Below are 13,566 nucleotides of genomic sequence, written 5' to 3' on the forward strand. Positions count from 1 at the left end.
CATGAGAGCAACCGGCGAAGCTTGACAAGCTGGCTGGGCTTCTCGTGAGAAGGGATAGGGGCGCTCTGAAATTTTTCATTTAGCATTTAGCGGCTAAGCAGAAGCAGAGTAAAATAGGTGTTATTAAAACGCCATATGTAATATCATATGGTATTTTCTTAAATAGTTCAGCTTCTTAGCTGAAGAGGACGTGAAATGATAATTCAATGCAAAACAGGCTCTGACTCAGTAGCACACTGCTTTGTAATTATCAATTTTACATTTTTTTCCACAGTTCTGTTCAAGACTTTTAATAATTCAGTAACTTCCAGATAAAATTTAATACTAATTCTGCAGGTTTTGCATATAAAGAACTGGAGTGAACTGATGCACTGAGGAGCAGCAGAGGAGCTCGCTATTAAGAAGATGTTTTGCAGTTAAGAGAATGACTGATGCATGGATACGTCCTCCAACGGCTTTAAATAAGAACAAAAAAATGTAACTTAAGCTTCCCTTACAAAATCAAAGTGTTCTGGTGGTTGGTTTGTTTGTTTTTACACATACGTACAAACACTCAAATGGGGATATACACACACAACTTACACTTTATAAATGTAATTAATGCTGCATTTCTTCTATACTTTGGGTTTATTCCCTTTTATTTTTATTGAGCCAACAGTGCTGAACTACAAGGGCCTTTACAAAAGCATTAGAAAAATACCCATTGCGATTTGTTTTCAGCAACGAGAAACTTTGAAAGAAGAATGTGACAGCACTACAGCCAGACACTAATAATACTTCTTGGCTGCAAGAGAATTCGAGATCTCTCATTTTCCCAGAAGGGGCCCTTATTTTCCTGGGTTGCCATGGAGATTTTCCAGTATAGCTGCTCCAGGTCCCGCGGCTCCCCTTGGCCAGCGCACAACCTTACGGCTCGCAAGGTGCAGCACCCCCGGCGACGGCACCCACCGCGGGGCAGGAGCGAAGGCGGTGCCCCCGCGGGGCCATCACAGTGCTGGAAGGAGCGACGAGCTGGGCGGCAGAGGAAACGATTCCTCTGCCTTGCAGCACAGATTAACACACAGAGGAACATCCTCGTTAACTTCTAAACAGATGAAGCTAAACCACGTTCATTTATCCCTTCGTTTCCTACCTACAAGAGAGGGGTTGCATCACTTGCTATTGCTCTGTGCACCCTGGATATGCTGAAATACGTACTTGAGGACGTTTTTCAGTTTATTCCAGCGAAGTTGCAGGCTGCTGCATTTGTCTTCACTTCTGAAACGCAGGGGCTGGTGCTCTTGAAGCACGCTGCGGAAGAGGAGCAGTCCGCAGTCTGATTTACTGCCAGGTTTATACGCTCTTAAATGGGAACGTGAGGCACAGGCAGCAAAGGGCAGGTTGCTGCGGGTGCCACCACCGTGCCCCCTCTGTGACATGCCAAGGCCCCGGGCTCCACTCACTGCCCCAAATGCGAGGCCTGTGGTTTCCTGAAGCGGCTGTTCCAGGGGGGAGGGCTCTGCTCTCAGGGGGGACAGCAGAGAATGATTCTGCAACAGCTCCTGGCAGCGATTCCCTGCATGAAGGAAACCTTATTTCCCCATAAAGTCCCCTTCTGAGGGCAAAATGCCCCTCAAACTAATTTACATCCCAGGGCCATACCTTCTCAATAGGCAGCATTTTATTAAAGCAGGGAAAATTACAGAGATAACTTCTCCAATATTTTCTGACACCAAACTTTTAAATTTCTAAGTATGGCACATAAGTCAAAATAATAATAATAATAATAATAATAATAAAAACAACAAAAAGCCCCCAACAAGCCGTGTTTTCAGTTTGTTCTCTTCCTTTCATAATAAAGAGAAGCTGTATGACACCAGCGGAGTGATTTAGAGAATACCTAATGACTTTAAATCTGATTATATATTCCTAATGAACTGTGCTGCACGTGCAGATCCGTGCAGCAACGTGTCCTTGCATCAATCTGTCACACGACAGCAGAGCAGGCTGTTAAAGCAAATACCCTTTGGATGCAAACACGATGGGGCTCAGCAGAGACTGAAAATAAAAACCAACAAAGAAACCTGCTTCGCTCCCTTTACTGCTTATACTTCAAAGAAAAGAAAAAAAAAAAGAGGTCAAATCAGTTTGGTTGAAGTCGGCTGAAAGTGTGTATTTAGGTCTTTTGGGGTGTGCTTTAGTACTGCAAATCCTGCCCTGGCAGCACGATGAGAAGGGTGACAATGCCCGGCTGGGCTCCTGCAGAGAAGCGCCCGAGCCCTGCTGCCCTTCCCGGGGCGACCAGCACAGGACACCGAGGGGACAAGGGGACACGCACGTGCCATGTCCCCACTGCCACCCCCAGTGTCACACCCCAGGGGGAAGCCACCGGTGGGGAGACTAGGGAACACCTCTGCGCTTGTACAGCAACTGGTTTTGTAATTATACTAACGATCCTAACTAAATTAGGTAGCAACACAGAAAAGGAATTACTAAAAAAATTTTTTTGAAGACTTACTTTTCCTACTTTTTCACACTTTTTTGGTTTGGACCAACTGGAAGCATTTCGGTGACAGTGCACAAGGCACAGAAGACAGGAACTGACCATCTGCTGGAGGAAAATTCCCTTTCCACCCAAAAAAGAAATCTGCTGGTGCTACCTGCTGAGACAGACACACATCTGACCTTCCCAGTCACGGGGTACAACATATGGCACCGGAAAAAAATATACCGAAGGAATACTAAAGGAAAAGGATTCGCCAGCATGGAAACAAACCTGCGAAGGCACAGCTCTTGGGCACGCAGAGCCCACAGCGCTCGGTTTGTCTGAAAATTAAGATTCTCACCTGCAAGCCAGACTGACAGCAGACAGATGCTCAAACACCGCCAGTCCTGGCAGTAAAGCCCAAATTTTCTAGTATCTGAAATATTTTTTTATTTTGTGCACAGGCCGAGTTACAGTACCTGCCCGTATCAATAAGCATCACACGCACAGTACGGCTGGGTTTCTGGAGAAGACGGGCACTGCACAAGATTATCGTTGTGAATTGCCATCTGGAAGGCAGATAGTCCCTAGTTTCAATACTTGCTGATCCCACAGCCTAAAAGCGAGCAAAAATGAAAGGTTTGGCTTAACCAGACCTGTAAGGAATGCAACAGTAATAGTTCTATTTGTTTTTTTTCATATAATACATCTTATTTTGCATCACAGGAGAAGGCTGGGCAGAGCCGCTGCAATGAGTGTTTTCTCAGGACCTGCACAAGCGTGCAGCCCGACAGTGCCGAAATTTCCCCCACAAACACCAGTCAGTAGGGACCGCATACTCTAAGAGATGGAAACAACGTGGTGATTGCTTCTGGGTAGATGATGTTTTCGCCTGGACTGTTACTCTGAACCTGCAAACAAGTCTTCCAATTCCGAAGCAGCGCACAAAAAGGGTCACAGTTCAAGGAAGACAATACAGCTATGCACCCTCGTTTCTTTTGACTATTCTCATTTTACACCTCTGAAATAAAAATGCAGCCCAAGAGACATCCCAGAGGGTTGTTATGGAAGGGGTAATGACAAAAGAGGTTTTATATTATAGGAGGCTGCTGTGACCAGAGCGTGCTGACCTGGGCACTCCTCCCGGCAGCAGAGCCCGCAGCCCCTGCTCGGGGAGGTGCCTCGCCTCCTCCCCGCCGGCCATCCTGCTGCGCTCCGATGCGAGGGAGGCGTGGAAGTACGGGGCAGGAAACACTGGCCCAGCCCAGTCCCACCACGTGCTCCTCACATCTCAGGCCACCACCACCACAGCTTTTAGTGCCGCTAACACCGCACAGACGAGCACGGCCCAAGCCAACGCTGGAGGGGAAAGGCAGGTGGTGAACGCAGCCCTCCCCTCGTGTCCGCGCACGCTCTCAGGCACCAACGTCCTCCTCTGGGGGCTCCCCTCTAGGCTCACGTCAACCCCACCTTCTCCAGCGACGCACCAAGCTCTTGCCTCCAGTTAACAGCACCGCTCAAGGGTTAGCAGAAGGGCTTTCAAGGAAGGAAGGAGCTAAGCAGGAGTTTTACAACCTTTGCGTGTGTTTTCACTCTCCGCTTCCACCCCCGTAATCCAACTGCTTCATTTACTGCATTGAAGCCCCCAGAAGGCGGCAGAACCACCTCACCAGTTTCAACCCTGGTTTGAAGAGACTGGGTTAAAGCGATCAGAAAAACGCGTTTGCAGCGTATGTAAACAGGAGAATGAAAAACTTGCAGCGGATGGGAGCAGATGGATGCCAGCTGGTTTCTGAGACACAGCTCGAACTGCGCACAGTTACGTGGAATCAGAAAGGCACACCGAAGGAAAAGTTCAGCACTGAACGCAGGGCAGCCCTGTTCCCTTCTGGAAGGCTCATGGCTCCTCTGGGACCTTAACAGGTACAAACATCTCAGCTTTAAAGCCAGTGTTCAAGTCGTGGTGGGAGGAAAATGGCAGAACGTGCAAGAGCTCCCCACTGCAGCGTTAGCAGCTGAGGCCAAAGGACTGCACTTTGCCATTACTTATTCATTAATAAAGTCCTCATGAGTCCTTCTGAACTCTTTTTTTTTTTTTTAAGGGGGCTGGACTTCAAAACTTGGCAGCGCAGTGTTTAATTAGCAGGTAATTTTGAGCAGTGCATTTCAAGCAACACAGTCAGGTTGAAAGCGTCGCTCAAGATGGAAGGAAGAGGAACTGGCAGAGGCCCAGTAGCTGGGAAAATACAATGAGAAATAAATCAAAAGATGATGAGACGTCTTCTCCAAAGCAGAAGCAGAGGCTTGCAGGCAGGACGGCGAACCTTCCTGGAATATCTGACGGCAACACAAAGCCCTGATGCTCCCCAGCCTGGTCGCAGGCAGACCTCGCTCCGTGCACCCACGCTGGCCATTCGTCCCACGTGCTGTTAATACACAATATTAACGTACAGCCCCCTTCTGCTGCTGCTCGGCTGTCGACGACGTTAGCTAACACTAAGTGCGCAAGCATATGCTAACGTGAGGCGGTATCATTCAACAGAAAGAGGCTGCCAAGAGGCAATGCCTGATGGAAAATCCATCTATTGATTTTCCTAGGGGTTGCCCGATCGTGCAGGAATTTTGCTGCCGCTGCTCCTGCTGTCCACAAATAAACAACCCAAATAATATGTGCTTTCCAGAGACAGCAAGTGTCAACGACAGCATGCATTTACCGTCCTTTATTCTCCAGAACAAACTGATATTTTATTATTTAATGTGTTTTAAAATCGCCGCTGGAATTCCTGATGGCGTTACCGTTGATAAATACACACGTATTTTCAATCCCTGACAAGGCACCGGTTAGCATTCAGATTCTTATCAATTCTTTTCAAGAACTGATATTAAGAAGAATTGTTACACTCAAGCACATTTACTAAGGATCAGAAGGGGAAAAAAACCAACTGTATCAGATTAATAGTACAATAACAGGAATAATATAGAAATGTGCTCTTGGGAAATATTTATCACAAGCAAGTGCTTCTCACAGTATTTACGGCAGATTTTGTTACGGCTCACAAAAAAGATAATTTTTTAAGGATTTTTAAAAACACTTATTTCTCTTCCTTACTCTGTATGTTGGATTTTGCACAAAGGAATGTTTTTCTTTATGAAAAGGGATAAAAAAAAAAAAAAGTCACTCTGTTTTCCCACCAATCCTTAACAGCTTTCTTTAAAAGACAACACATGCGGAAAATACAGACAAGGATCTGATTTGGAGCCTTCTCGGAGTGAAATGCATAACAAGTTGTAGATTTGACCATTATGTTTAGAGATGCTGGGCTATTTCATCCAAAAATATTTTTGGTGGAAAATACCCATCGGTCAAATCTGGGTTGTTACCATGGGAATAGCTTTTTGGACCGAAACTGTATCCTGGACCCACGATCAAAGAGAATTATATTTCTATTTTGGAAATGAAGAAGTATGTTAATTTAAAAAAAGAATCCGGCATTTGTACAGGACACTCCGTTCCCAGTCTGCAAGCTTTATTTGCACGAACACGGGAGCAGACAACAGCAAGAGCAGCGCCTTCAACCCAACATGGGGGAACGGGCTGAGGGGCACCGCTGCCCTTGCTCCCCTTTGGCTCTGAGCAGCACCCAGCGAAATAACGGGGTAGGGAAGTTCCTCCCATTGCAAAACCCGTTGTTTCCTAAAGTGCAAAATTATTGTTGTTTTTTTAATTAAAAAAAAAAAATCAAATTTTTCTGGCCCCAAGGTTTATTATTGCATCCTCTGAAGTAATAAAGCTGGCAAGAGCTGCATGCCTGCCCAAGCCATCTGCTGCTGCTGCCGCCGAACCTGTCCTCCAGTCAAGGCATACACCACCCTTACTTCACTTATTTCACGTGGCACACAGAGGGCAGAACACAAATAGGTTTGGGGTGAGAAGGAAGGACTGATGAGAAGCACGTGTCGCACCACAAGGGCGCCTCGGCAGCCGCTGCCCGCCCGGGGGGCTGCGGAGGTGCTGGGGTCCCTGCTCCAAGCCAGGCACCCGCACGGCTGCTCCCAGGGCAGGCATCGCGTGGTAGAGTAATAGTTTGTTATTCCATATCCCCCCACACCCTTCCTTTTTCTTCCCTGCAGAAGAAGTAGTACCTGCACACAGCCACCACAGCCCTCAGGGCCCATTTCAGAAGATGCTTTTGCTTTTAATATGGAAAAGAATGTGAAGCTTTCGCCGAAAGTCTGATTTTATAGGTATCAAGCCAGGTTTTTATGGATCAGAATAGTGCACTCCCATTACTTCTTCTGACATAAAGAAAGAAAAAAGAGACTGGCAGTATGACATAGCTAATTAAACAGCAGCTTTTTAATAAGACAACTATAAAACTTGAAGATGAGCCGAGATTCCCTTAGGCTACAGCACCATAAACACCTAATTTTAGTTTGCCAGATACAGAAAGCCTCCAAAATTACTTAAACGACACTTTTACCTTCAGAGAATATGAAACACAATGGTCAACCTTCCTTCCTTTTGACAACCCATCTCGGAAATCTTCAGTATGAAAGCAGCATAATGTACACATGCACAGGTACTGCATGCCCAGGTGTGCGCTCCTCCAGCCCAGCACCTTGCAGCATTTGGGCAAATTTACCCTGACACGTCAAGACAGGAGGCACACACCACCTCCTGTATCTCCCTTCTGTAGTCCCAGAGAGCGCACACATCCACAAGTACAGACACATTTGTTAAATTACATTATACAAACCGATTCTTTGTATTTTCCTTTTATTTACCTGTTTTGCAGTCGATGCAGAACTGCATGAGACCCAGCGCCGCTGCCCCAGGGGATCCATCTTTTCAGATCACCTGAATGCTGCTGCCTGTCAAACTCTTCCTTCACAATACTTCAGCCAAAAGAAGGGTGAGCTGTTTTATAGACTAAATTCAGCATGCTTGTGTAGTCCCTCCCTGGCGATGGAAACCTTGATTTCTGAATATTTTGCTTGCGGCTTTAGCATGTGACAACTGCTCATCCCACGGATTCAATGGAATAACCCAAGACGCTCTGGCCATGCTAAAACATTAAAATTTTCCTCCTGTGACTGGAAAAGGAATTGTTCAGGCTGATGGATGACTGGCTGAAGCCACAACAAACTCGAATCCTCTCTTTTTCCAGCCGAGCAGCCTACTGAGAGCCTGGCCACAGTGCACGTATTTGTATGCTGGGAAACAATAAAGAAAATCGACCTGTGATACAGGTAAATTAAAAAAAAGTCAGCAGACAGTCCTCAGCGTCATCCACCAAATCTGAAAACTTTTGGAAAAAGTAAGCCAGGTTTTTTACGTCCAAGTCAGAGTGTTTAAACCACAACTCCATTTTCAGAGTCTCAAAAACTGTCACACACCAACCTCAGTGGGCCCACGGGGATGTCCTGACAGCCTCCTGCTTCCTCACGTGTGGCCTTCACGGCCATGCAGACCTACTAAACCTCTGCGCACCGTTCCCCCCAAGATGGAGATGCTGGCTTGTCCCTATTTCACACACCTTAAACAGCAAATAAATGGAGTTGTACACACGGCACTGCAATGATGGAGAGAAACGGAACAAGGCTACATTTGCGAGCAGCTCTGCATTGTGTCTGAAGCAGATCCCTTCCTTTTCCATCACATCAGACGTTTGCTACAGAAACCTGCCCTGTGGCACGCATATTTTGTGCCTACGATCTTATTTTCCAGCTGAAGTCATTAATGTACAATTTAGTGCAAGTTAGCTGTCTCATAAAACACATCTTAGCCTTATCAGAAGTAGCTCCAGAGCAATTCTCAAAAGAAATCATACACTGAATTCTTCTCCCTTTATACTCAAATGCACCACATACATTTCCTGAAAGGCCACCAAAGAACCGTAGTCATATTACTGGGGAAAAAAGAGAGAGAGAAAAAAAAAATAATGGGATTGTAATTCATTTCTAGGCTCCAACTGATTTTGCACCCCTTTCACTATCTGAATTTTTTCTCTGTATCATAGGACTAAGCTATATAAAGATTTAAAAAAAAAAAAAAAAGACGAGATTTTAACAAAAGTGATGGTAACTAAATATAGGTCAATTTCTGAATACTTCACGTACCCATCTTGTGTCACAAGAAAAAGTACATCAACAACCAAACCCTATAACATATAGGATCAAAACACACTGGCTTCCAAGAGACCTTTTGTCCACGGGTCAAGTAGGTCAGCGCCAAAGGAAAGAGAAAGCATACTTGTGGGAGGAGGGCAAATAAAGTTATAAACATCCCATGAAACTAACTCCACCGTGTCTGAAGAAAAGGTTTCCAGCCATCACCAAAACTGCCATGAAAGCTTTACAACTGTATGGAAAAAGTGCAAGAAGCAGCAAACCAAACTCCTCACCTTTCTGGACCTCATGGTCATCCCTTTTGTACCGAGGTCAGTGAAAGAAAATGCACACATACAGCTGCAATAAGAAACGTGCAGACAGAAAGCTGCCTTACAAGAAGTGGAATGAAGTATCAGGAATTATTACAGGTCAAAGTACAACAGGCAGTGAAATGCTATTTCCTGGTCAGGTCAATCTCCCAAACCCCTTCAGATCAACCCAGAAGTTTTGCTGCCCATAGCAGGTTCAACAGTGAAATGAGTGACACAATTGTGAACACAGCAGGGTTAAAGGAAAGAGAAAAAATATTTTGACAAAGCTACACAAAATCCCTGAGATATGCCACAAAACTCCTGTTTTATGGAAAACCTTTGGAGTTTTCATTGATTGACATCCTATAAACTTTTTTCTCTCTCTCACACACAGGCACAAACAGAGCTTTGATTCTTCCAGGGAACTAACCAAAGGCACTAACTAAAAATAAACAGATCAGCTTAAGCATCTCCCTTAAAAAATATTCTTATTTCACAGCATGCTAATTAATACAACAGAACCAATATTTTCATATCAAGATTAAGAACAGTTCATTTTCAGCATTTTTCTCAACAGCAGATCAATTTAAGATGCAATTACCACCAATGCAATTATCTGGCAATTTGCTCACTAAATGACTTTCAAATATGTGTTACTGAGATAAGGCGATGCCTTTCTTAAAGTGACTTTGAGCTGGTGAAAGAAGAACCTGCAGGGAATATTTTCTAAATGATGTACATCTTGATTCTTCAATAATAAAACAAACCTCTTGCTTCAGGAGTAACATATAGGCACACAAACAAAATGTACAGCTTTGTGGAATAAAGAGGAGGGGATCACTGGGAATAATATTGTGATACAAAATGCATCCAAAGGTTTTCCTCAAAAATATAAAACTGACTTCAAAATATTGACGTCATCATATATCTAACCACATGACACAGGTGGCAAACCACCAGGAGGTGAATCACTTATTTCTGCCCTTTACTTTTTCTGCTCTAACTACTTACTGTTTTTTCACAACAGTCTTTCACAAGCAGCTGCACTGGCATCTCGACAACACAAATGAAAGAAAAGCCATTCTTCGATGACCTGGAAAAAGGACAGATAGGAAGGTGACAAAATCTGCAGATTTAAAGTTATTTGGTCTGGTCAAACTTTACATTTCCCAATTAGAACTAGGGAAAGATATGACACAACCCAATTATGCTCAATGCAAGCTAGTAAAGCACGGAAAAATGCTTCCTGTGCACCCTGCTGGTCATCTCTAAACTCACCAGACAGCAACGATCTTGAGGAAATCTCACTGTCCCTGAAAAGGGCAGCAGAGAATTCAAACCTCAGGAGAAAGCCTGGAAGAACTGGAGCTTTGAGCAGCTTCTGCACCTCTCCAAAGCAGCAGCCTTTGGCTCGACTCTGGGGGCCAAATCACAGGACCTAGGGACACCCACCATTGATGGTCCTGCCTGAAATCAGAACAATTCTGCTAAATTACCTGTGCAAGCAAGCATGAGTGCCCCAGGCAGCTGCTGCCCCACGCTGCCTAGGCTGGAGAGGGATTTCCCACTGAAACACAGAGGTTTGGTGCTCTGTTAAATGGTGTACCACAACCATGGGGGTCACTTATGGCTCCTGACCACCGACTCTGCCTCCTCAGCGCTGACAACGAAGCACTTCTCTGCACAACAGAGGCCAAAGGAGCTCCTCTTGTGGCTCACTCATCATTAGCTTTTCTCAACCAATGCAATTCCCCCAGCAGAATATATTACTGAACTTATCTGCATATCTGTGTAGCTTCCCAACCTTCTCCTTCCACTAATACCTAAAGCCAAACAAATTTTGTGTTAATACTTGAGGCTTGCAGAGGTTCCTCCTTCTATTCTGCGGAGAGAAACCCTTCCGTGCTTCAGCTGAAAGACTGAAGAAAATCGTTAATGATCCATGACTTTTAACAATCTATGACTTTTTTAATGCTTATTCGGATATGCAAAATGCATTTCGAAAACCGCAAAAGCAGACTTACAGTAAGACTAACTGCACCAGCGTGACCAAAACTGACTACCTACAACTACCTACTTTCAACACAGAAAATTCAAAACAGACCAAAACTTTGTGTTAGCTGTGACAAATCAGTATCTCACTTCCTTTACTAAACCTTCCTGGTTTAGTGAGGTAGGAATAGCACTATCTTTGATATAAATATGATGGGATGGCTCGGGAAGATGAACTCTTTCCAGAGGACAGGAGGTGGTGACTGACCAGTATTCAAACAGGTTATTTTCTGATCCCTGAAATAAGGATTTACTTTAGTTTCTTTCAAAATTGTGATCTATGGACTCTGATGATGCTTTTACCAACAGTTTTACTTCAGGAAATTAAGTATAATGATTTACATTACAGGAAAACAACAACTATTTCCAGGTGTAAACAGAGCTCTCACTTTGCTCTACAGTCTGCTAGAAGCACTAATATTTTGAGCATTACTTACACGTAAAATTTTGCTTTCTGCTGAATCAACAGAATAGGTTTTGATTTTTTGTAGTACAGCAGCTAACATGGCTAAAAATAGAAGCATAACAGTACAGCCACTTTATGAAAATTAATTTAAAGTATAATTCAATGAGCAGCTACAGACAGAGGATGTTCTAAAGCTATGCATTCCCACAGAACAGCACAAACATCTGCAGTGATTACCTATGCTGTTCCGTCAGTACAAACTCTCAGCGTAAACGATAAACATTTTCTGAGACTGGTCATAATAATAATGAACAGGTTAATCAAATTGATCATAAAAGCTTGCAGGATCTCCCGTGTTTTGGAATAACACTGTATGTACCTGAGCGCAGCTGGAGTCGCACAGAGATGTCAATTCTCTCTAATAAGACATTCAGAGGATTATTTTTTTGCCGTTTTACTTTTTTCCTTAATTCACAATTACGAGGGATTTTAGCTGGGCATCAATGCTGGGTGAGACAGGATAGCTTCGGCTGAGAAGGCCCTTTGGGCAAGGCCAAGCTCTGGCAAGGCCAGAGGGCAAGGCCGAGCTCCAGGCCGGTGGGACGGGTGCCCATGCTGCTGGCTCTCTGAGCGGGGGTGCTGCAGCCTCACTGGGCCCCTTCTCCAGCACTGTACAACACTCTCATGAGGAATTTCCATCCCACCATACAACCAGTTCCAATTTTTCTTGCTGCAACTCGCACCCACTGCCTCCTGTCCCCGTGCTGGGCAGTTCAGGGCAGAGCCTGACTTGGTCTTCTCCATTGCTGCCTTCAGGTAGCTGAAGATCGCAGTTCAGGCCTACCCTGCAGCAGTCTCCCCTCCAGTCTTCACAGAGGCTGTGCTTTACTCCACGTCCTCACGGCCTTGCACTTGGCGTTGGCCAACACCAGGAGGCTCCCCACGCTTTCCCCGTTCCCTGCAGGACAGCCCTGCCCTCCCAAACCTGGGCCACCTGCCAGCCCGCTGAGCGTGCACTTCATCCCACCATCGCGGTCACCGACAGAGATGTTACACGTGAATACACGGCTGAATATCATCCAGCAGAAAATGATGTGTAAAGAACTTTGCTCCCCTGTTTGTTCAGATTAAATGAGGAACAGCTGCTGCGCAAACGTGACTTCAGTTTGCTCTCTGCTAGAGCGTGGTAGCAGTCATTTCATTCTGATCCCACGGGGCCGCAATGATAAGGAGATATCACATCACACAAAAGCATGAATGATCTCCTGGAAGGCCCATCCTCCTTCTGACGTGCAAAGCATGCCAAGTTTCACTACCTACCTTCCGCAAGCTTCCACAGATGTTAATTTATTTGGCAGTTTTCTTCATGACAGAATAAATAATTTTTTAAGGGTCCTGGCCAACATAAACAGGAAAAAAGCTCTGTGTTCAAAGGTCACGCTGTGCATGCCTTCTATGTTTTTGATGTACAAAGGATGTTTGTGAGGATGTTTCGTATGTATACAGAATACGAAATCGGGAGGACATTAACTAACATCCAACTCGTCCACTGCATCTTAGAGAAACAACAAAAATTGCTTCTTGATGCATATAAAACGCTCTAAGAGCTGCAGTTATTTCAGCAGACTTCAATTGCTAGCGTTTTGACCATTTGCCACAAGCACTCAAGAGAGACAAACTCACAAATGTCACTACATCTCAATTCAGCAGGAAAACGGCTCTACTCAGACATTCACTGATAGGTGTGCAACTGCATTTATTTCCATCACACTGGTTACTCTCCTGCATTTCTAGATTTTTTGGCTCACCTCTACCCCCCAAATAGGGCAAAAAGGTTGAAATGGGTTTACGCATGCCTCCCAAAGGCTTCTCTTCCTTCCCAAAGGCATTCTTTTCCACCTGAAATAAATTAATTGCACCTACTGACAAGATTTCAAGTCCCGAAATAAGTATTACAGGTGTTTTTAAAACTGACCACAGAAAACTCAAGGGTAGCAAGGAGCTCTGGAGATCGGCTGCTCCAATCTTCTGTTGAAAGCATGGCCTTAGGCTACGTCTTCCTGGGGCCTGTCAAGCTAGAGCCACAAGTATTTCTTACATGTATTTAGAATAGAAATTACGACAATGACTTTTACCCTGTGCACGTTCAGGAACTTCCTTGTGTGCATGAGCGAGGAACACCAGTGTGGAAGGACTCACTGCACACCACGCTGGGGATAACC

At 44.9% G+C, this 13,566-nt stretch overlaps 1 protein-coding gene across 4 annotated transcripts in view; it reads right to left on the reverse strand.

Annotated features, from left to right (window-relative positions):
* PTPRE (protein tyrosine phosphatase receptor type E) overlaps window positions 1-13,566 on the reverse strand; it is a 103,452-nt gene that overhangs the window by 67,349 nt on the left and 22,537 nt on the right. For 2 of the 4 annotated variants that reach the window (XM_067000138.1, XM_048049509.2), the window contains exon 2: window positions 9,898-9,979. The exons of the other annotated variants lie outside the window; for them this stretch is intronic. The gene's annotated coding sequence lies outside the window, so the exon portion shown is untranslated. The remainder of the gene's footprint in view (window positions 1-9,897; window positions 9,980-13,566) is intronic. 4 annotated transcript variants of the gene reach the window in all.

The sequence above is a fragment of the Anser cygnoides genome, chromosome 7 (genome assembly GCF_040182565.1).
Source record: "Anser cygnoides isolate HZ-2024a breed goose chromosome 7, Taihu_goose_T2T_genome, whole genome shotgun sequence".
Taxonomy (NCBI): domain Eukaryota; kingdom Metazoa; phylum Chordata; class Aves; order Anseriformes; family Anatidae; genus Anser; species Anser cygnoides.